The sequence below is a fragment of the Aythya fuligula genome, chromosome 1 (genome assembly GCF_009819795.1).
Source record: "Aythya fuligula isolate bAytFul2 chromosome 1, bAytFul2.pri, whole genome shotgun sequence".
NCBI classification, from domain to species: domain Eukaryota; kingdom Metazoa; phylum Chordata; class Aves; order Anseriformes; family Anatidae; genus Aythya; species Aythya fuligula.
Window position 1 is genome coordinate 110,354,854 of NC_045559.1, and position 22,836 is coordinate 110,377,689.

Consider the following 22,836-nt stretch of genomic DNA (forward strand, 5'->3'; position numbering starts at 1 on the left):
GAGGTGCTGGAGTGTGTCCAAAGAAAGGTAACAAAGCTGCTGAAGGGTTTAGAGACCAAGTCTTATGAGGAGTGGCTGAGGGAACTGGGGTTATTTAGCCTAGAGAAAAGGAGGCTCAGGGGAGATCTTATTGCTCTCTACAACTACCTCAAAGGAAGTTCTTGTAAGGTATAGATTGGTCTCTTCTCCCAAACAACAAGCAATAGGACAAAAGGAAATGGCCTCATTTATGCCAGGGGAGGCTTAGGTTGGATATTAGGAAAAAATTCTTCACTGAAAGGGTTGTGCAGCATTGGAACTACCAGGGAAGTAGCTGAGTTACCATCCCTGGAAGTATTCAAAGATGTGTAGCTGTGCTGGTTAGGAACATTGTTTAGTGGACTAGACTTGGCAGTGCTAGGTTAATAATTTCACTTGACAATCTTAGAGGTCTAAGGTTTTTAACCTAAGTGATTCTATGGGAAGCATTAAAGTCTATGACGTGATGGGGCAGTTTGCTTTCCTCTCTGCCCACCTTTCTACAGAATAAAAAAAAAAAAAAAAAAAGCCATTTCTGGGCATGCCTTTGTTTTTACCATTTCAAAGTTCATAGGGAATACAGAAAATGGAGAAGTATTTTGTATTTTTCTCTTAATAGACCTATATTGAGAAAAGAAAGAGATGCTGTGCAGAGAGTAGAGGGATATGAGGCCTCTGTTCATACCAGCCAACACACAGCAATTAACTCATGAACTTCTTGACCTGGGATTCAGGAGTGTTAGGGTCAGTGTTTGACTGTAATTTCTGTGTGGCATCACACAAATAATTTAATCATTATGCATTCCTCTTCTTCATCAATACAATTGAAGTGCAGAAGTAGAGAATACATTGTAAGAAGGTATTTATTCTCAAGATACTGAGGTCAGTGTCACCTGCAGGCCTTCTCATGTGATCTTTTCCCCCATAATTTCTAATAACGTATCATCTATGCTCAGGCTTTTTAAAATTATTTTTTACTTTTATTATTTTTAACATGTACACTTGCATGTTGTTTTCTTTCCATTCTTCTACTGTAAGTTCTACGAATGTCTTCTCTAATTGCAGGGTCTGCCCCACTATGCTGCAACTCTGAATCACTTTCAACATCCACTTTTTTGAACTTACATGCTGCAGCATTTCAATGAAAGCAACTGCTCCACACCTGTCTTCCCCTACTGCAAAATAATTTCCTTCCTATAGTCTTCCTGACTAAGCATTTTTTTTTCTCTTCCATCTCAACTGCCTATACCTCAGTCAAAATTTTTCCCACCTTGGCTCCCTGTTTTAAACCTACACCTCTGCTCTTGACACCTCTGCACAAACTGGCAGCATTTTTTCCAGTGAAAACTGTATGTGCCTTTCTCCCATGAAGTGTTCATTTGCCCTACTGCTGGCTGCCTTTCCATCTTTTCATTGTCATCTTTTCCTCAAAAAATTAATTTTCCTGCAAATTCTTCAGTCTTCCTTCTCTAATTACCTTCTCTAATTACATTGCATCAATACCATTATATTCTGTCCTCAGTCTGCCTTGCTTCTGTGTATATTCCCTTCTTTACTCTGTCCTTGTTCTTCATGTGCCTGTACAAGTACGTTCTCAGTTTTCTTTCTCCTTTTCATTCCTGTTTAATTGAATGTACTCTTTAGAATGTCAAAGGTCCATTTTCCCAGTTACACCATCATTTTTGTCCCTTTTTGCTTTATCAGACCTCTCCCATCAAATTTACTCCTGTCGTGGTTTAACCTGGCCGGCAGCTAAACACCACGCAGCCGTTCGCTCACCCTCCCCCCTCCCTCTCTGGGACGGGGGAGAGAAATGGCTGAGTTGAGATAAAGACAGTTTAATGAGACAGGAAAATAATAATAACAATAATAATAATAATACAATGATGATAATAGTACTACTACTAATAATATGTACAAACAAGTGATGCACAATGCAATTGCTCACCACCTGCTGACCGATGCCCAGCCTAACCCCGAGCAGTCCGGCCCCCTCCCCCGGCTAGCCACCCCTATATATTGTTTAGCATGACGTCAGATGGTATGGAATACCTCTTTGGCTAGTTTGGGTCACCTGTCCTGGGTCTGTCCCCTCCCAGCTCTTACTGCACCCCCAGCCTGCCTGTTGGCAGGACAGAACAAGAAGCTGAGATGTCCTTGGTTTAGTATAAGCACTGCTCTGCAACAATTAAAACTTCGGGGTGTTATCAGCACTCTTCTCATCCTAAGCCAAAACACAGCATTCCACCAGCTACTAGGAAGAAAATTAATTCTGTTCTAACTGAAACCAGGACAACTCCTCTTTTCTCTCAGCAATGCCCAGAACTTGTTGCTCAGCTTTCATTCTTCTTGACATATCAACCACTTTTGACAATGATCTATTTTAATGAAATTGCCCAAGGTTCCTTGGTTCTGTATACTCCTGGTATTCTGTATGAGTTTTTACACATCTCTTCACCCTGTGAATTCTCTGATTATCTGGAGGGTGCAATGAAAAAGAGATGAAAATGCTGTCTTTCCTTCCACTCTCTATACCCTCAAGTTTACAAGCAAATGCAAATATCATTGTTTCTAATAGCTATCTTTCCATTTCAGGCCTATCATATTGATATGACACTAAAATCTTGTCATAACATACAGCTAAAGTATTGTCACCTTTCTCTTTGTTGTCTTCTTATGGTTTTCCTGTCTGTATTACATTTAATATAAGCTGCTCATCTTCACCTTGATTATTACTGAGATGCCCATGTTTATCTCTAGGCAGCAGAAATGCCCAGCCTCCTTTGAGCACTAATTACATTCTCAAATCTTTCTCAAGATGGTCCTCATCCTTGGGCAATGATCTTGATCATGTATCTGAAAAATTAACTTTTTATCGTGCTTCAAATCTTCCTTAAAATTCTCCTTTTCAATAAAGGCACTGGTGACTTAACTGCACTCTTTCATGCTGACCAGCACTATTCTACAGTTTTCCTTATGTAGATCTGTGTTAAGTATTAATGTTTCTCATACTGTTCTTGTGACGATAACTGTCGTTTATACTGGATCTGTGCAGCACATAGAAGAGGAAGGCCTTGCTCCATAATTACAGCTTCAGAGTACTACAGCAATAGTAATAACGTTAATAGTAGACAGAATCCTATTGACATTCAGTACTGTAATCAGCACCTTCAAAAATGCTTATAAATACTGCAGAGAAATTATTGGCAGGGAGGTCAGATGTTCCCTAGGTTGTTTTAAAAATAATTTAAAATTCAAGTCCTCTTAATGAGCATGGTTTGACTCTGATTTTCTTGGATTAAAACAGATTAACTCACTAAGCACTATTCATCGCTTCAGATACTGATTCAGTTATTTCTTTTCTTGTAGCTAAAAGATATTTCAGTCCTCCTTGTGTTGATTTGGTCTTCTTTATGACTGAGACAAGAAAGCATTCAACAGAAGAGTTTGGCAGAGAAAGTTAGAGGACAGGTTACTGATACACGATCTGAGTGTTGAAATACCAACAGGACAGTCCGAGATGGTGAGCTTACTCTCCTCTTAATACTATTAGAAAGAGATGTGGGCTGACCAGTTAAAAAGGAGGAGTCTTTGGGGAGAAAAGGAGTCCAAGGGACAAGAATGGAAATGCAGTTTTCTCTGGAGCATCGCCAAAGATTTTACTGCAAATGTTGCATTATGCAAACTGTTACTTATATGTGACAACTGAACAGCCAAGAGCTACCTCATGCTAACGTTTTACTGATGTCTCATAAAGCTAACAACATTTGTGTACCTCTTGAAAGGTGTTTGTCTTGCATGTGTATCCTTCCCATCCTTGCTTTGAATGTCTTCTTCAAATGTATTCCACGCTTCACCTAGTTTGTCATTGAAGAAAAATTCTATTCAAGAAAAACTTCTCATTCTATGTGGCCCATTAAAACCATCATCAAAACAGGCTTCTGTAAAACCTTCAATTTCTTAACTGAGGCTTGCTGACTCCTAATTTTGTTTCTTGGTCATGGGATGGTCTACACAACACCAGGACTGCTGGCACCTGATGGATTGCACCTTTCTCAGAGGAGGAAAAGGATTTCTGCACAGAATTAGCAGGGCTGATCAATAGAACTTTACACTAGATTTGAAGGGGGAAAGGGATAAAACCAGACCTGCCAGTGATAAGCTATGGGATGGCATGCCACACTGAGGGACTGCGTGCTAGTGCGGTCCTTTGCTCTTCTCCACAAGGTGCTGGGTAAAATGAAGCACATTTTAAATATTTCTACACCAATTCATGCATCATGAGGAACAAGCAGGAGGAGCTAGAAGCCTTGGCTTAGTCCCAGAGTTATGATATCATTAGTGTAAGTGAAACTTGGTGGGAGAAATCCTGTGACTGGTGTGCTATGATTGACGGTTATAGGTTCTTCAGAAGGGATAGGCAGGGTAGGTGTGGGGGGAGATTGAACTGTATGTAATGGAGGGCCTGAACAGTATGGAGTTTACAGTTGGTGATGACACAGTTGAGAGCCTCTGGGTAAGGATTAAGGGACAAGCAAATAAAGGGGACGTTCTTGTGGGAGTCTCCTATAGACCACCCAGCCAGGATGATTAGACTGGTGAAATATTCTTTAAGAAACTAAGAGAGGCCTCTGAATTAGTTGGCCTTGTCCTTATGAGTGACTTTAACTTGCCAGATGTGAACTGGGAATACACACAGCTGATATGAACACGTTCAGGAGATTCCTAAAACACCTTGTTGATAACTTCTTGGTGCAGGTACTAAGAGAACTGATTAGGAAAGGCACCCTTCTAGATCTGTTTCTTGTGAACAGAGAGGGTCTACCAGGTGAAGTGGTGATCAGTGGCCATCTTGGCCATAGTGACCACAAAGTGTAAAGTCTTTGGTGGTAGGAGGAAAACTGCCAACAAAACTTCAGCCCTGGATTTGGGGAAATTCAGAATTCAGGCTGTTCAGAGAACTAATTTGTAAAGTCCCCTAGGAAACTGCTTTTGAAGACATTGGGCTCCATCAGTCCTGGTGACTTTTTAAGTACCACCTTTTAAGAGCCCAGGAGCAAGAAAATCCAAAATATCAGAAGTCAAGCATGCAGAGTATAAGGTCAGCTTGACTAATCAGGGATATTCTTTTAGAACTTGGGCAGAAAAAGAAAGTGTATGGTCACTGAAACCAAGGTTGGGGTGACAAGGGAGGACAACAAAGATACAGTTTGCCATTGTAGGGAGAAAATTTGTGCAGCCAAAGTTCAATTAGAGGTGAAGTTGGCCAGTACTGTGGAGGACAATAAAAAGGGTGTTTTGAAATAAGAGAACCAAAAATAACATTAGTATATTAATTAAAGATGATTACAACACACACAGGGACATAGAAAAAGCAGAGATTTTAAAGGCTTTCATTGCCTCTGTCTTCAATACCGATAATGGGCCTTGGGAACATAGATGCCCTGACTTGGAGGACTGTGACTGCAGGAATGATAAACTCCCAGCCAACCCCAAATTTGTACGGGATTTGCTGCTCCAGCTAGATGCATGTAGCCCGATGGGATTTGTCCCAAGGTACTCAGAGAGTCAGCTGATGTCATCACGAGACTTCTCTCGATTATTTTTCAATGGTCTATGGAATCCAGAAAGCTAGGAAGCTAGAAGGACTGGAAGCTGGCAAATGTTACTCCAATTTTCAAGATGGGCAAGAAGGAAGACCTTGGTAATTACAGGCCTATCAGTCTCACTTCAGTGCCTGGTAAAATTAAGGGGAAAATACTTCTGAGAGTTGTTGAAAAACACCTGAAGGACAAAGCAGTCATTGGTCAATGCCAACATGAGTTCATGAGGGGAAGGTCCTGCTTAACACACTTAATTGCTTTTCATGACAAAGCCACCAACCTAGTTGACCAGGTGAAGAAGGTAGACGTAGTCTTTTTGGATTTCAGCAAAGCTTTCCATACTGCTTCTCACAGAATCCTTCTGGAAGGGGAAGATGAATGAGCAGCATCTGAGGTCACTTGGTTTGTTCAGCCAAGAGCAGAGGAGTCTGAGGAGGAGACTTCATGATGGCCTACAGCCTCCTTATAAGGGCGAACAGAGGTGGAAGCACTGATCTCTTCTCTCTTGTAACCAATGACAAGACCTGAGGGAATGGCATGGAACTGAGATGCGAGTTTCAGGCTGAATGTTTGGAAAAGGTTCTTCACTGAGAGTGTGGTTGGGCCCTGAACCAGGCTGCCCAGGGAAGTGGTCATGGCACCGAACCCAAAGGAGTTCAACTAGTGTTTGGACAGTGCTCACAGACAGATTATCTGATTTTTGGGTGGTCCTATATGGAGCCTGGAGTTAGACTTAATGATCCCTTTGGGTCCATTCCAACTGAGGGCATGTTATGATTCTAATTGGTTTTGGAGACTTCCTGTTCCTTATCCAGCTATATCCTGTTCTTTTCAGTAGTTGATATCTACAACAGCTTGTCAACAAGAGCTGGTTTTCAGCCAGCTATCGAGAAGTGTACCTTTCTCAATAAGATAGGCTGGCAGACTCGCATTTTAATATGAGAACTGAATTTCAAACCTGATAATCTCATCATCAGATCTCTAATTTAAAACCCCTGACACAATATATAATCATCGAATATCCTGAGTTGGAAGGGACCCACAAGGATCGTCAAGTCCAACTCCTGGCACCACACAGGTCTACCTAAAAATTCAGACCATGTGACTAAGCGCACAGTCCAAACACTTCTTAAACTCCGGCAAGTCTGGTGCAGTGACTACTTCCCTGGGGAGACTGTTCCAGTGTGCGACAACCCTCTCAGTGAAGAACCTCTTCCTGATGTCTAGCCTGAACCTCTCCTGCCTCAGCTTGACACCATTCCTGCAAGTCCTGTCACTGGTCACTAAACAGAATAGATCAGTGGATAATGTAAATTGGCTTAAGAGAAAGGGGATGTTAGGGAAGATACCATCATGAAAGATACCCTTCTGACTTCCAGGATCTGTCAATGGGCTGACCCTCTCTTTCCAACGCATTGGGATGTCGTGGGGTAAGATTTGAACACCTGGCTGTACCAGATGTCTCCATGGAAACTTAGAAATCTTTAGTCTTTGTGCCTTTTAACGTGTTAATAGCCAGGATGAGTACCTCTGTATTTCATGTGTGCTCTGTTTGTCTCTGTGGAGTTAATCTTCTGTGTTTCCCTATTATCACCCACTTGTATTTTCAATGTACATTTGTGTTGTCTAAGGTACAGTAGAACACAGTTTTAGGAATGTGTGGAGTGCTTGCATTGTTATTTACATCTTTCTTGTTTATGGTTGTGACTGTGTATCAATTACTAGAGCATAACACTAGATGGAGTTTTGATAAATTAAAAATTTCTCTGTAGTCTCACATTTCAGTGTGAGTGGAACACAAGGGAGATATTTTCCATGTAATCAAGAAGAAATTCTACATTTAAACTTTTCCACTATCAAATCACCTAAGACATTTTCTTTGGATTTTGTCATTCAGGCGGTCAAAAGTTTCCCTTCACCATATTTTCCTGAATCTCACAGAAGAGTCAGGGGAAAAGTCAAAGGACTCGCAGTTAATCTTCCCTTAGGGGCTTTTGCATTTGCATCCTTATATATGCATTCTTCTGGTGGCCTTCAGTTCACATACATTCTCTTTTCCCTCTGTATAGGTAAGTTCTAGTTTTCAGCATGCTTTGCTGCTAGCCAGAACCCTTTAATAAAGGATTTGCCTTATACAGACACTCTATTTTCAACAATATAGGCTTTGAGTTAAATGGCACAAAAGTAATCACAGCTGCATAATTAGCCAATAAAAGAAATCTTGAATTTCTACAAAGCATATTCTGTAAAGAAGGCTGTGACTCAAGGTTTTTAATATATCTTGGTACGATATTTTTGAAACTATTAAGGCCATATAAACATGATATGGTGAAAATATAAAGACTTGACAGAGGCAAGGATACCATTTCCAAACATAGCATCTTGCTACCAAGACAGGACTGTCTAGGGATTGTATAGATCTTCTTACACCAAAAATGCACTTCAGACTCCAATATCCATCACTGGGTCTCAGTCCTTAATGAACAGTGGCTTCAGGCAATATTTAATTGGGTAGTACAGTAATTTTTGTGATCAAGATATAAATTCATTACAGACTAGATTGCAACTGACAAACTCATTTCACCTATGACCTAAACTGATTATGAACTCTTCTCAGGTAGGAAGCTGATATATAATATTTTTTTAAACTCATTTCAGGGGATTTAGAGTTCACATTTTTAGTGGTTTAATCTGGGATTTAAACCTTAAACCAGTTACTTGAAGAGCTAGCCAAATTCAAGTTGTACAGGTAAAGCATATACATATGTGTATATATATATATATATATATATCAAAATGGGATCATTTTTATTATTTAAAATAACACATTTTATGGGGAAAGACAAAACAGTTTTGTTTTGTTTTGTTTTAGCATTGCAATACTAATACTTAGATGTAATATCAGAAATGTGTCTATTTGCTATGTCTTTGAATGTGCATTAAAATTACAAATGTTAAATAATGCTACAGTGCTTACAACACTTTTTTTGTCAGTTTCACTGGCACAGTTTTAAAAGATACTTTCCATGAAATGGAATACAGCCAGCCCTAATGGGCAGACACTGGTCAATATCTTTTGTAAAACAGATCCCTAACAATTTGCCACAAGTGGAGAGCTCAGCTGAAAGGGAAGAGAATAGCTTTCTTAGACATTTGAATATGTTGAAATTGAGCAAAGCAAAAATTACATTTATGCTATGTGATTAAAAGCTTTTAATAATCATTAAAATTATCTTTCTCAACAGAAATGAAGGACTGGCTAGCTCCATGCCTGGGTGAACAAAGAAAGACTTTTCAAGAACATTTCACTACTGTTTTGTAAGTTTACTGTCTTAACAGATACTCCCATTGATCATTGTTTGCCTTACATTTTTTCACTACATATGTAAAATTGACATATATTTGAATACTTACCATTATATGATTATTGGAACTATTCATTTAGTAGGTCAAATAATCATTATATTTCACTAGGCTGCTGGGTTTTAATTCATTTAACATTTTAATCTTCCATCAGTTTTTCCTTTAAGAGGATTTCAGTGCATATACAGGATTTGTATAAATCTGTGCAGTAAATTTATCCTTTTAACAGTTTTATTCTTTCATCAGAAATTCATTTAAATGGATTCCACTATATATCACTTTCACTGCCAGTGTGGCTTTAGGTCAGGCTGTAATTGATGCAAAAGCAATGAGGTATTAAAAGAGATAGGAAATATCTGAAATTGGAAAGGGTTCAGAAAGTATGCTATTGTAAGGCTATGGCATTCTTCGGATATGATGGGGATGGGGTATAGACCACTAATAAACCATTTTGGTTGAAAGCTTTGTATAATTGCTAATTTGAAACTCCTTCAGTTTGTTGATGTTATGCATATACATATTCAACTCTTCTTTTTTGATGATGTTAGTTGCTCTGTTGGTATAGAATACATAGAACAGCAACTATAATGCATGATTTTTTTTCCCCAAGTTTTAAGGTGGATTGTAAATGGCAAAGAGTAACAGAAAAAAAAATAAAAACAAAAAAATGAATCTAGCAAGTGGTTTTGTGTGTGTGTGTACAGAGAAAGGAGGTATGGAGAAAAGGGAGCATGATGTGGTTAAATCAAATACACTCAGACTTCCTAGATAGAGCAAGAACGTAGAAAAAGTTCTTTTGTAAATTTTTATATATCATATGCTACTCTTTAATATAAGCAGAATAAGGACATACTTTCAAAAACAATTAACAAAGTTGATGCAACGGTGGCTTTTTGACAAGATCATTAAGGTGTTTCACTACAAAGCTGGAGGTGTGAATTCATACCTTGTTCCTGATTCAGCCCCAAAGCTATCTGTTGCTAACCTTGCTGCAAATAGCTTCTTGCTATGTGCATGGAGGAGTCAAGGGTAGTAAGAAATGCAACTGGTTATATAATAACTTCAGCTGCAGAAGCCAGTGTAACCAAACAAGGGGTCAGGGATAGACAGGTAGCCTACAGTATTGGTGCACTCAGACAGTTAAATTGCATGCCTTAAAAGTGAACAGAAGAAGAAAATATGTTTTAAAACTAGCAATACATGTAAAATAAGCCAAAAAATAATGCAAATAGCTGAGGAAAAATAAAGAAAATCTGAGAAAAAATGCTGGAGGTGGAGTCTGTAATATTTACGAATGTGTGTAAAAAAGACTATGTCTCAATTCAATTAGTAGTTTCACTGGAAAATTTTCAAATAAAATTATGTTTGTCTTGTCCTGATCTAGAGCTGAACCCTCTACAACAGGGAGCATTAGGGTAAGGGAAGAGTCAAAGGCTAGACCTACTTTTGAAGTGGGGCTGCAAAGCAGCTGCCAAACAAGTAGCAGGCTACAAAAAGATTCATCCACCTTTTTATCTAGGCCATACCTGAGGATCCTCACCTGAGGCTCAGCCAAGGTCAAGGCATAGGGCTGAGGATAGATGGGATGAGGATTAGGAGAGGGAAAAAGGCTAAATCTCCTGTAGTACTGAGAATGGCAAGAGTTTGCCAAGAAAAGTGTTAGGCTACAGAAAGATTTCTCCCTTGTATTTTTTTTTTTCATTAGGTCTACTCCTGAGAGCAAGGGTTTCAGACCTTTACTGAGAGCAAAGGGTGGTTTCAGACCACCCTTTGAATTGGGGATAGATTTAGAGTTAGGAGAGAGAAAAAGCCTAAGGCTCCTGCTGTAGTCAGATTGCAAAGGGCCTACCAAAAGAGGTAGACTGAAAGAGTATTCATCTCCTGACAACTTTTTTATCTAGCCATGTATGGGGGATTCAACAAAGGACAAGCAATAAGCTTGTAGTTATAGTAACCTTTAAGGTTAAGATATAGGTTTAGAGTCAAAACCTAGAGCATTCATTTGAGTGGATCTGCAAGGGGATGGGACTGGCTGTCAAAAGGTTTCTACCCTGACTACTCTTTAATCTGTACCATATTTGGATGTCCTGGGCTAGTGCTGAGCCAATACCAAGCTAAAAAGTTGGGGTTAGTTTTAGTTTAAGAGAGGCAGATTCTTGCCATTCTGTTTCAAAATGGCTGGAAAGGGAAGTGGTGGGTATGCCAACAATGATATCTGGGTTTTGAGTTAGGGTTAGAAGACTGACAAAGTGCAGAGATTTTTTTGGAGTGTGTATGCAAAGAGAGTGCTGAGGGAAGGATTAGTCCGATAAATATTTCTCTTGACACTGTGCTCATCTGGGTCATGGCTGACGTCCTTGGTAAGGCTCATCCTTTGTGATAGAATTAGGATTAAAGTTAGGAGAGAGACAAAGCCTATATCCCCAGTGGAATAGGGCTGCAAAGAGGTTGCTAAGGGAAGGGGTAAATTGCCAAAGTATTTCTCCCCAGAAAACTTTTTCTTCTGGGACATGACTACATGTTCTTGGCTGAAGCTGAGTCTCTGTTGGCCATTAGAGTTAGCATTATAATTTGGTGAAGGGTCAGGAGAGAGACAAATTCTGGCTCTGGCTGGACTGATGCTGCATGTGGGCTGCCAAGGGAAGAGGCAGCCTACAGAAAGATATCTCCTGAAATTACTTTTTCATCTCAACCATGGCTTGGGGTCCCAGGTTATATCTTAATGTATAATACGTTTTAGGCTTATGATTAAAACTGTGGGTAAGATTAGATTTAGTGTTGGGAAAGTGACCATATCTAGATATTCAGCTGCAATGGGGCTGCAAAAGGGCTGGCAAGAGCAGTATCCTGCAAAATAATTTCTTCCAACAGTTTTTTTTTTTTTTTTTTTTTTTAAATCTGGGTTATGGTTTGTGGGTGTGGGCCATCTCAGCCCATGCTGGTGGTTAGGGTTAAGGTTAGGAGAAAGACAGCACTTTCTTTACTCCATCTGATCAGTTTCTCTCTCTTTTCTGAAGCTCTGTATTTATAGCATATCCTATCACTTTTGAAGTTACACCCTTAGGGTGGTGTGATGACTCTGTATGTCAGAGAGTTTGTTCCTTCAGCTTGCTGCAGTCAATTTACTTTTGACAACCAAGAAATTTGATTTTTATAATGAGGCATAAATCACAGGAAAGAGTTGTCTATAATGGACTTCAGCAGAGTTAGCAGCAAGAGTGCAATAGTTCACATCAACAGGATTTTGTAATAGAGATCTGCACAGTAAAGGACGTACTCTTCATGGATAAGGAGAATTCAGATAAATTTTGGTTATATACATGTAGATAACTTACATAGTTTGGAGGTTAAAAGCTGTTGTTGTCTTGTTATGATATGTTGTTGTTCTAGCGTGGTATCTGGTTTGATATACAGAAAGACTACCAAGCCAGGAAGCTGGCTGAAAACTGAAAGATGGGATGAAGTGCAGGGTGCCTGAAACAGCTGCACTACATCTCATTGCTCAATACACCAAGCTGCATGTTTGTTAAATTGAATTATACCTTTAAATTAATTCAATTGAATGTGAGGCAAATGAATTATAAATAATTCTTGGTGAGGCTATAAATATGGCTTGATAAAACCTACCATCACAAACAGGAAAAGCCTATAAAAATATATTTACTTGTTTACATATCACTCCCCTGTGGTTGATTAGTAAGCAGAAAGAATTCTAAAACCACAGGGGAAGGTTTAAATAGGATGATGCAGACATTCCTGAATGATTAACAGTAATTTCATAAAGGTAGAGGGTAAGCTGTTCATGTTGGAGAATCACAAATATGCTTTGAATGGTTAACTAAATTTTCTCTGTAAAAGTTTAATTAAGGTTGCCACAGATTAACAACGGTTATTCAACTTAGTTTATAGACTGTCTATACCTCAGATATGGAAAGCACAATTAGCCAACATGAAGATGCTAAAGACTTCTTGGATCTTTCTGGGTTAGCTACCTCTTTGACACGTCATCTCCAAAGAGCAGAGTTAGTCACTCAGAGAACATTACACTGTATAAGGACCCGAAAGGCTTCTAGCAGCCTCTGTCAGAGGCTTCTTAAGTATAATATACATATGCAGTGCATGTACGCAACAAGCTCTGTGGGTCAGTGCATGGGTGTATAGGGTCAAATCCCTGTCCTCTTTGGTGAAATGATGGATCCTGTTCTCAATGCTTTTGACGTTTCTACAAAGCTGAGAAAAACAGATTGTCTCTTTTGACTGCAAGTGAACTCAAGGCTGGGAAAGATGGAGCTCTCTTGTATCCTCCTCTGCCCTTTACAACCTACTCCCCACTGCCCAAACACATGCACATCCCCTCCTTATCACTCTCATGTCTGCATAAGCCTGAATGTAATCTGCCCCTGGATGGTTACACTAATATTTTCAAATTCTGCTTACTGTCTTTTAGAGATAATACTATTTTGACACAGTTGGACATACTTCTGAGAACAAATGACATCTGTGTCATTTAATTGCTGTTTTTTCTTGTCAGAGGGAGAAAAAAAATAGTGCTCTTAATAACTGATGATTAGAGTTGATTAGAAAAGAAGTGTTTTCTGGAAATCATTTTGAGAGAAAGCATGAATTTTTCTTTTTAAAACAAAACAAAAAACAAGAACAACAGCAAAAATTATTTTCATAGTTTTATCAAAACCTTCTTACCTATCATTTCAATCTATTGTTAAGCATTTAAGCATTCTTCCTTCCAGCTTTTCAAGTCATACATTCTGGTTTTACAATGAATCTTTGGTTGTCTGTATTCCAAGCTCCAGTGAAGAGGTGTTGATTGTCAGGTAATGGAGGCCAGGTAAATCTCTGATGGTTACTGAATGCATCTTTTCCCTCTAAACAGTTCTATGAATGCTATTAAAAAAATTGTACATTTGGAAATATGGCACATTTGCGTGGTAGACATAGTAACATAGAAGTTAAAGAACATCAATAATAAACATTGTTTCCTATCAAGAAGACTCCTAAATTCCCAGTGTTTATACCTAAATCACACAGTTTACTTGTGCTCCATCCATTGGCTCTGTGCTCCACAATGTACTTTGAATATAGTTTGAATACAGTTTGAATATTTGATATTTTAAATATGCTTAGTATTTTATTTACATCCTTCCTATATCATGATGTCTTCGGAGTCATACTGTTATTCAAACAGTAACTTTGAATCTCTCAGAAATCCCAGAATTATTTCCTTAGTAGTTTATGTGAATACTCAGTTCCATACACCTAGTTACCCTGTTAACAGAGATTTCCAATGTAACATACAAATTAACTAAAAGGCTAAGTAATTTTGTTTCATTAAGAAAGCCATGTGTCTTGCTCTATATTTTTATCCACGGCCTAAACTTAATTTCTATTATACCAATTCTTTTATCAGCAAACTATAAAAACTGACTAATTTTTAGCTCACCTTTCCAAAAGCCTGTTTGGTTTTCTGTTTCTATATTGTTATTGCACAAAGCAGCACCACAAAAAAATAGTATCACAGCCACAAAAATTCAAAAGTCAGTACTGGGAAACATGAATTATTTTTACTTGGATCACATTTTTAAGAATGTTCATACCTGTCTCTTTACATGCTTTGTTTGTCCTAGTAGCACTTGGAATATTCATGAATAATTAGCTCTTCTTCTATCAGTGCCTTAAAGAAAGGACTAGTAATGTCAGGACAGCTTACTTAGGCACTTATTAAACATTCTATAATCTACCTGTGCCTGATTGTAGTGGTAGCTAGAAGTTATATTTTTAAGATTCCTTCATTTTCTGTCATCAGAAGATCTGGCAACCTTAGCTGGAAAACTTTGACAGTTCCCCACACTCTACAACGTGGCAAGTACTGTAGGAGCATCTGTTGCTTAACATTATGAAGCTACATTCACATTAAACTGCAGAAGTGTAGCCAGGTCCTCCTCCTCCTTTGTTTCCCCTTCTGCTGTTCTGCTCTCCAGAGGCAGCTGGACGCACAGGGAGCTGAGCAACTGTCTCTGGGAAGCTGGGGGCCGGGGGGGGGGGCGGGAGGGGGGGAAGAGAGAAGGGAGGGAGGGTATGAGCCCTGCAGGCTCTGATCATGGTTCTGAGGGAAAGCATTCACACCAGGGGGTAAGGAGAGAGCTAGGCTGTTGCCAGCAATTATCCTTTTCCGCCCCCCTTCCTGGGCTCAGTTATTCATTCTCTTGCTTCTTGAGGCATCAGCTTTGAAGAGGGCTTTACTTCCCTGCCAGAGGCAGGGTTTGGACTACTCCCCCCACCTCACCCCACCCACATCTCCTAAGTGATCCCTTGGACCACTGTCAATATTGACACTAGGTACACAAGAGGCAAATTTAAGGCCGCATAAATGATCTATATTTAGATATTTTTCTCTTTTCAAGTACTTTCTAAAACTTCCATCTTTATAAGAGCCATTTTACAATTTTTTGTCACTTTACAATGCTTTCAACAATATTATAATTTAGCCACACTGCCTAGTTTTCTACTGCTACCAAGCTATCTTCTATTCCATGTGTAACTTCTCCTGCTAGTGAGCACAAATCCCTGTTCTCCCACTGAGGCTTCCTCTGCTCCTCACCCATCACACCCTGCTCTGGAGGAGCAGGTGCAAGTGGGTAGGGCATTAAAGATAGGAGCCTGTTCCATTGCAATTCCAGCAGCACCAATGAAGACCTAGAGAAATTCAAATGAGCAGGAGAAGTTTCTTACTGGCAGACACAGGGTGAAGCAGCTCTGTTTTGGCATCAGCAGGCTAACCTTTGTGGAGCAATGTTATGTTTTCCTAGAGGAAAATCCATAGACCCATTATAGAGCTCCTTCTTTTGCTTCCTTATGCAAGTTCCCCTGGGAATTTGCACCATTTCTCCATGTAGTAAAGCAGAGTACTTTCCAGAGGCATGCATATATATTACAACTGGGAGAGAAAGCATGGAGTCACAGCTTTGCAGCCTGACTGCACTTCTGCAGCTGCTTTCGCTCCCAGTAAGCAATTCATCTGCATGCAGGTAATGAGGAGTTCCCAAAGCTGGCTGAAAAAGGACATAGGAAGGAAGACTTCTAAGACTGTGGAAGTCTTAGAAGTAATTACAAAGTCTCAGAGAAAGTGCAGGATTGCCATAATCTCATTGTGAGGTGACAAGTATTTGTTTAGCTGGGTTTAGGGCATCAGGTAGGATGGGCTACATTCTGCGTGCTAGCCCCATGACACAAGACAGGTTAAGATGTCATTTTGGAATTCAGAATAACAAAGAGTCACAGACGAATTCTTTCCCTGGTAGTGTTTTGATGATTTACGGCTATGTGTTTTAGATGTGTAGATGCCACACTGTGGCTACAGATTCTTCAAAGTATCTGCTGTTTCCTGCAAGTGTAATCTCAATTTTGTGAAGGTTTAACATTAACTAGCTGTTCCACAACCATATGGTGACCTAAGCAAGATACTGGATTGACGGGATTTCTGTGGTGTTATTGAATGTAGGTTCCTATTATGGATGCAGAAAAATACAAGATAAATAGTTTATTAAATCAATCTCTTTCTCTGCATTCACTTCTGCTCCTGGAGCAGCTGTTTATGCTCACCCTCAAAGTGAGTAGTGAATTTACTGCAATGGATACTAAATCAGGTCCTATACCCATAATAATTACAGAACTGGCAAAGTGTGCATCTGATAAAATGTGGAGAAATCTAACACAAATCTTAAGCTTCCCTCACAGAGAAAAAAAAATGAGCCCTAACTGTGACTGAACAGGTTAACAGCAAAATTGCACCAAGTAAATTCAATCTGCAATATTAATGCTGAATCAAAGACATCAGGCATAGGCAATAGCATATTTAAGGTACAAATAAAAGAATGCCTCAAGCCATGTTTGTCAGCAACTATTCCTGCATAAAAAAAATGTCCCACAATTAACAGAAGATTACAATTGAGTTAAATCTTAACATTTTGCATTGTAGATTTTCTGTAAACAAAGTTATTAGTTTGGCTTAATGCTGTGTTCTGAGCAAGCTTTATTAAAGGTCTGTTTTACTGAAAACTACCATCCATCTCTTTAATTCAACAGTTTTATCTGACCTGGCTTCCCTAAACATTTTTTTTTTCTCCACAAAGATTAAAAAATTGAGTGTAGAATAAAATTAACTCAGCTATGAAAATATGAAATTGCATCTAAAGTAGTAGTATGTAGTAATTTACTATGGCAGCTCTAAAGCACAGATGGGAGAGTATAGAAAGAGGATTAAACTGCTTTCCATATCCTAAACTTTATCAGGGATAACACAGAAAACTGTGTCATTCATTACTGACTGGGGAGTTCTTAAGTGTTGGCTATTTATCTAGCTGATACATTGGAAAAGCTAGGAAGGTTGTTTGTTTGTTTGTTCCATTAGCGATAACAGACTGCAACCAAAATGAAAGTCAAAGTTACATTGCAAGTTTTATGCACATGCCAAACAGAGGAAGCGAATTGCTTCACCTGAAAATATTGATCACAGTGTATTTGAGTGCATGGACCCAAGAAATAGGCTGCTGAGAAATTTATTTTTCTGACTCGATGATCTTGAGGTCTCTTCCAACATAGAAATTTTGTGATTCTGTGAGCCTATATTTCTAAAAAGGCTATTTATAAATAAAGAATAATGAGGCACTATTTCTGATACTTCATGTCACAGTAGGTTTCTGTTCATACACCATTCTTCACGTTACAAAACCATGAATTACTGAACTAAATTATTTTGTTTAGGATTAAGTTCAGAACTTATTAAAATGAAAAAGAAATACCCTCATTAACATTTATCAGACTTTGGATCAGGCCTATCCAAAGATTCAGCTGATAATACAGATACATGCAAGAGATTACAACCAAAGTCTCATTATCCCTTGTAATTATATCTCCCTCATGTTTGTTTTCACTTGCGTGCTTTGGTATCTTTTCTAGATACTTCTGTTAAAGATTTAGATTTAGACTTAGCAGAGTTTTACAACTGCATAGTTTTTCAATGATTCTGAATTTCTACAAATCTAAAGTAATATTATTCAAGTGTCAAGTTCACTGTGATTTTGTATGAAGTGGATGACACCACAAAGTTGTTGTTCAGTTTGTCAATAAAACCATTAATATAGAATGGATTTTAAGAAGAGAGTATAGAAGATCTATACTTGCAGGGTTTGTTAAATGTTCTTTTAAACCAATTTATGGAATTCAGAGTATATAATTCAGTGTGTGTATGTATATATATATATAAACACACATGCTTCTCTGTGTCAAGAGTATACACTTCATCCCGAAAAAGGTAAATTGATTTAAAATTTTTCCACAAGACCTCTATATCAAATTTCATTAGAACCTCTATGTAAAAGCCTGGAAGTCTCATACACAGTTGTACTGAATCTCTCTATTACAAGTGCTTTTTGCCAGTTTCCACTGCAAATGTTTGCTACCACAGCTGTTTCTCACCTCTTAATTTTTGTCATATTCATCCTTGCTCCTACTGGCTTTTTATAGGCTGGACTCTAGATTATCTTCCACTGCTAGTATTAATATAAAATCAGTAGATAATATGCAAGTGTAGGATACCTTCTGATGATGGGAAAGCATCTCTTGAATATGTAAAAGCACATGAGCAAACATAGTGCCAAGGTATACCAAGACATTTGAACAAGAACGCATAAGTATCCAGTCTCCAACAGTGACTGAAGTTGTTATTAGTCATATTCGGAAAAATAATTCCAGCCCTCGTATTGTGCTTTTTCTTTTTGACTATCTAATCCCTTAATAGCATATTATGCCTCAGTTGCTGTTTGTGGGATAAATAATATGCCTTCTTTAAGTAAGTGTAAACTGACACCCAGCAGAGCTGTGGCTGTGGATAACACCACTTTTAGTAGCCGTAGCATTTGCAGCAAGTTACTAGTAATCAGCTCATTGCATTTGGCCCTCCCACTGTCTTTACAAAATGTCTCCTTCCTCATCCTGACAGTCTCCTGCAAACTTCTTGCCTGAACACCTACAACCAGTCCCATAAACCATTTTATTTTAATACTTGCTGCAGCAATTTTCATTTCTGCTCCAGTGAACTAGATTAATATTCAATGATTATTGGAGCTGGACCTGGAGAATTCAATTGTATCCATTGTCAAGTAACTGGTCTAACAACCAGGCCAGAGACCTACGCAAACATATGCACACATATGCACTCACACACACACCCTTTAGTTGAACAGGTCTAATTAGTAGTTATAAAGTAGAACAGATAATTTAAGAGTCTGAAGTAGGAGAAACCCAGTTCAGACAAGTCTCTCACCTAGTGGCTGGAGAAATCACACAGAAGAGAAGAACAGAAACTATGAAGTAAATTTGAACCCTAATGCCCCTAGTGAGAAAGGGTGCTGCCATTTCTGGGCTGCAGCCAGTGGGCTGACAGGTAAGAAGCAGCAGGAGGGGAAAGTCCCATCCAGTCCATTTGTCTTATTCTTTACAAAGCTTGTTTGGTTTGTTTGCTCTGAGGACAACAATCAGATTAATCACTGAGTTAACATACGAACAAGATGCAAATTACAGGTCCTGATTTAATCAAAATGTAGAATAGCTGTCTAGCTGCTCAATAATGTTAAGACTTATACAGTGTCTGGACTTCTTCACAGAGAAATAATTTTCTAAGTATCTTTAAGCACCTGAAGAATGAGGAAGCACTTTAAACTGCAGATTTAAAAATCATTATTTTGGATTCAGACATCTCACCATCAGTGAGCAATAGATTACATATAGCTGATTATTTCTTTTACTGATACAGACAATACGCCCAACTGTGTGATAACATGGGAATAACACCACTTTTCTTGTCATAGGGATGTTCAAAGGATAACTATGTTAAATGTTGTTATGTTTTGAATGTGGGAATAAAGTGTTGTTAAGTGTAATGTGGGAATAAAATGTTGTTATGTTTTGAATGTACATCTAGCAGAGCCAGCTTTGAAGTCCTAGCTATATACTATGAGTATACTGGGTAAAAATGCTTCTGTAGCACTAAACAGTGTGTGTGATTCACTGATCCGTTCCTGGTGGACATCTGTAGCTTATTTGCGAACATTATTTCTGCATATAGCAGTGGTGGTTTTTTTTTTGTGTGCATTGTTAGAGTAACAGGTTGTTGAACCACATCTGGATTGAATAGAGTTAGGGGAAAATTTTGGCTGTTCCATGGTTATCCAGGATCAAAATGTCATCTATTCCATTGACTCCTGCTTTGAAGAATTTGAATGATAAAATAGCAGGGAGAGTCACAGGGGGCTGGGTCACTCTTTGATGTACAAGACTTTGATCTATAACTGTATCTGTTGCATGTACCCTTTTTTGCAGATCTCTAGATGCCAGTCTTATTCAAGAAATGTCTTGATTGTTTTTTTCTCTCATCAGTTTAAAAAGTTAGTATAGCAAGGTGGAAGTTCCTATGCAAATACAGAAACATTGCTGTGCACTGCTCTTTCCCCTCTCAATCCACCTGTAATTTGTTAAGATGATAACTCATTCTCCTGTTGGAAGACCATGCTCTACCTAAAGCAGAACAACAGTGAAATACCTAAACAAGTCTTTCTAGACTGTTTTTTCACGTATGTTCCTTTTTTCATGTTATCCATCTTAGGTTCTTGGTGGGTTGCCTGAGGTAATCATATTCTACTGAATTGTCATGGAGGGGTGGGGGGGGGTGGAAGGTTACCTACTCAACCTTGCCAACTCCAAGTATATTGTTTAACTAGAATGGATTTAAGTGAGTAATAATATCCAGTTACTAGTTCTGAGACAATTTGGCAGTCTGAGGTACCATGAGGGCTCAGCTACAGCAAGGAAGGCTGTTCTCCACAGAAATGAATATATGCTGATATGCTGCCAAGGTTATTCTAGGGATGCAGATGGCATCTACAGTTCCTACTGGATAAGTCTGGTTTTAATGTGACTAGTGAGGACAGTGTGTAGCAGATACAATTTTTTTACTGGCATGCGATAATCAAATTTAAATTTTGTTTTCCCCAAATATTTTAGAACACACTGATATCCTATGTGTTGTTCCTGCAACATATCCTGATGGCAGTGTACAGACTTCTTCCCCTTAACATCAGCCTCTTCTGCATATTCAATTACTTTAATAAATGGCAGTAATTTATCCAATACTGGGTACAGACAGGGCATATTTTGCAGGAACATGAAGGTGTGAATTGCCACAAGGCATGAAGGCTGCCACTTGTTTTTAAAGGGGCCCTAAGTGGCAAATAGAGTTCGTCTCTCGCATGGCACAATATGTTTGTAGAAATGAAAGAAAGTGCTATAACACATGGAGAGGAAATAAGACAGTATAACAGGGTCATGGACAGTCAAAACCAAGGATGCTGCAAGCTGGAGGCTCAGCAAATCACATGCACAGGGATGTAAACAGCTCAAATTGCCATTGCATCAGTTGATGTATCCTTGTCTGTAAAAAAACAGCACTGTTGTAAAAATTAGCTGCACAGTTGTAACTGTTTGGTGACATTGGATGAGTTGACATAACTCACTTGAAAAATATGAAGCTCTACTAATGTCTGTCAACTAAGGATCTGTTCAGATTAACTTCCAAAGAATACAAATGGTCTGTCCAAACTGGGTAGCTGTTAATGCAATGCAAAAGGATAAAGTGGGGAGAAATGCTCTGTGTAGCAGCATTTATTCCTTGCTGCAACATGAGCAATTTCATGTGGTTGATTCCAGCTCATGGCTGTATTTACAGTCCTGAAGTGTTTGGACCATTTTGATTTAAGCAAATTTTGTATTTCCTGAATGCATTTGTACTCACACTTCATAACTGGTTTAGAGCATTAGGTTTTATCACTACATTTTACTAAGTACAGATCGAAACCTAAGTTGCAGAGTCTAAGAGAAAAGCTTTGTTTAACACTAACAACTGCATAGCCTTTAAAATATAACTTGTTTGGATTGCTCATCATGTCTGCGTAAAAGAAGAATAAATAAATATATATTGAATAAATAAATATTGAGCCAAACTTAGAGCCAGTGTGATCAAAATGTGATGCTTGTACAGCAGGGTTTTTTTTTTGTTTGTTTGTTTGTTTGTTTGTTTGTTTTTGGAATGATGTGCAAGAGAATGGGCTACTGGCAGCAGATACGTATCTCAATCAGCTAAGGAGCCACGAGATATCTGTAAACTGAATGGGAAATTTCTGAGTCTCTAATTATGATTTTCAACAAGGTTAGACTCATGCAAACATGAAAATTAAAACACATGGTAGGAGCTCATCAACAAAATTAGTCTTTAGTTTTTCTCTGTAGATGCTACAGTGGTTTCATTGGGTTCCAGTGAATTCCTCCTGATTTGTCTGAATGTGTGTAGAGAGACAAGACCGAAGAGTCTCAGTGTAGACTCCTGAAGGACAGAAGATTTTACATCTGATGTTGTGTCTACAGGTATAGGCAGATGCAAGTCTGAATTGGCTGGCTATGAACCAGCTCCAGGCCTGAAAACTGCAGATGAAATGGTGGTACAGACAAAATATTATGTCTCTCTCTTTAGAGGCTACTTATCTAGGTGCAGTTGGCTGTGTGAGCCAGCTGGCTCTTTTCTATTTCACTTGGAGCTTGGGGCTGTCAACAGCTACCTGTGGGTATCACCTGGATTTAAGGAAGTTCATGGGAGCAGAAGCGTGTGGCTATGGCTGCAGGGCGTGGGTGCAAGTTAGGTTAGAACGACTGTCCTCAGGCTGTACCCACCTTAGCATGTACCTCATAATTAGTAGAGGAGCTCTGAGTAAAGTTACCAGAAGTGCTC

At 38.8% G+C, this 22,836-nt stretch overlaps 1 protein-coding gene across 2 annotated transcripts in view; it reads left to right on the forward strand.

Moving 5' to 3' along the window:
* The first annotated feature begins 8,879 nt into the window (after positions 1-8,879).
* The window catches only part of LOC116495620 (SAM domain-containing protein SAMSN-1-like), a 105,722-nt gene continuing 91,765 nt past the window's right edge, over positions 8,880-22,836 (forward strand). For both annotated transcript variants that reach the window (XM_032198256.1, XM_032198264.1), the window contains exon 1: positions 8,880-8,939. The gene's annotated coding sequence lies outside the window, so the exon portion shown is untranslated. The remainder of the gene's footprint in view (positions 8,940-22,836) is intronic.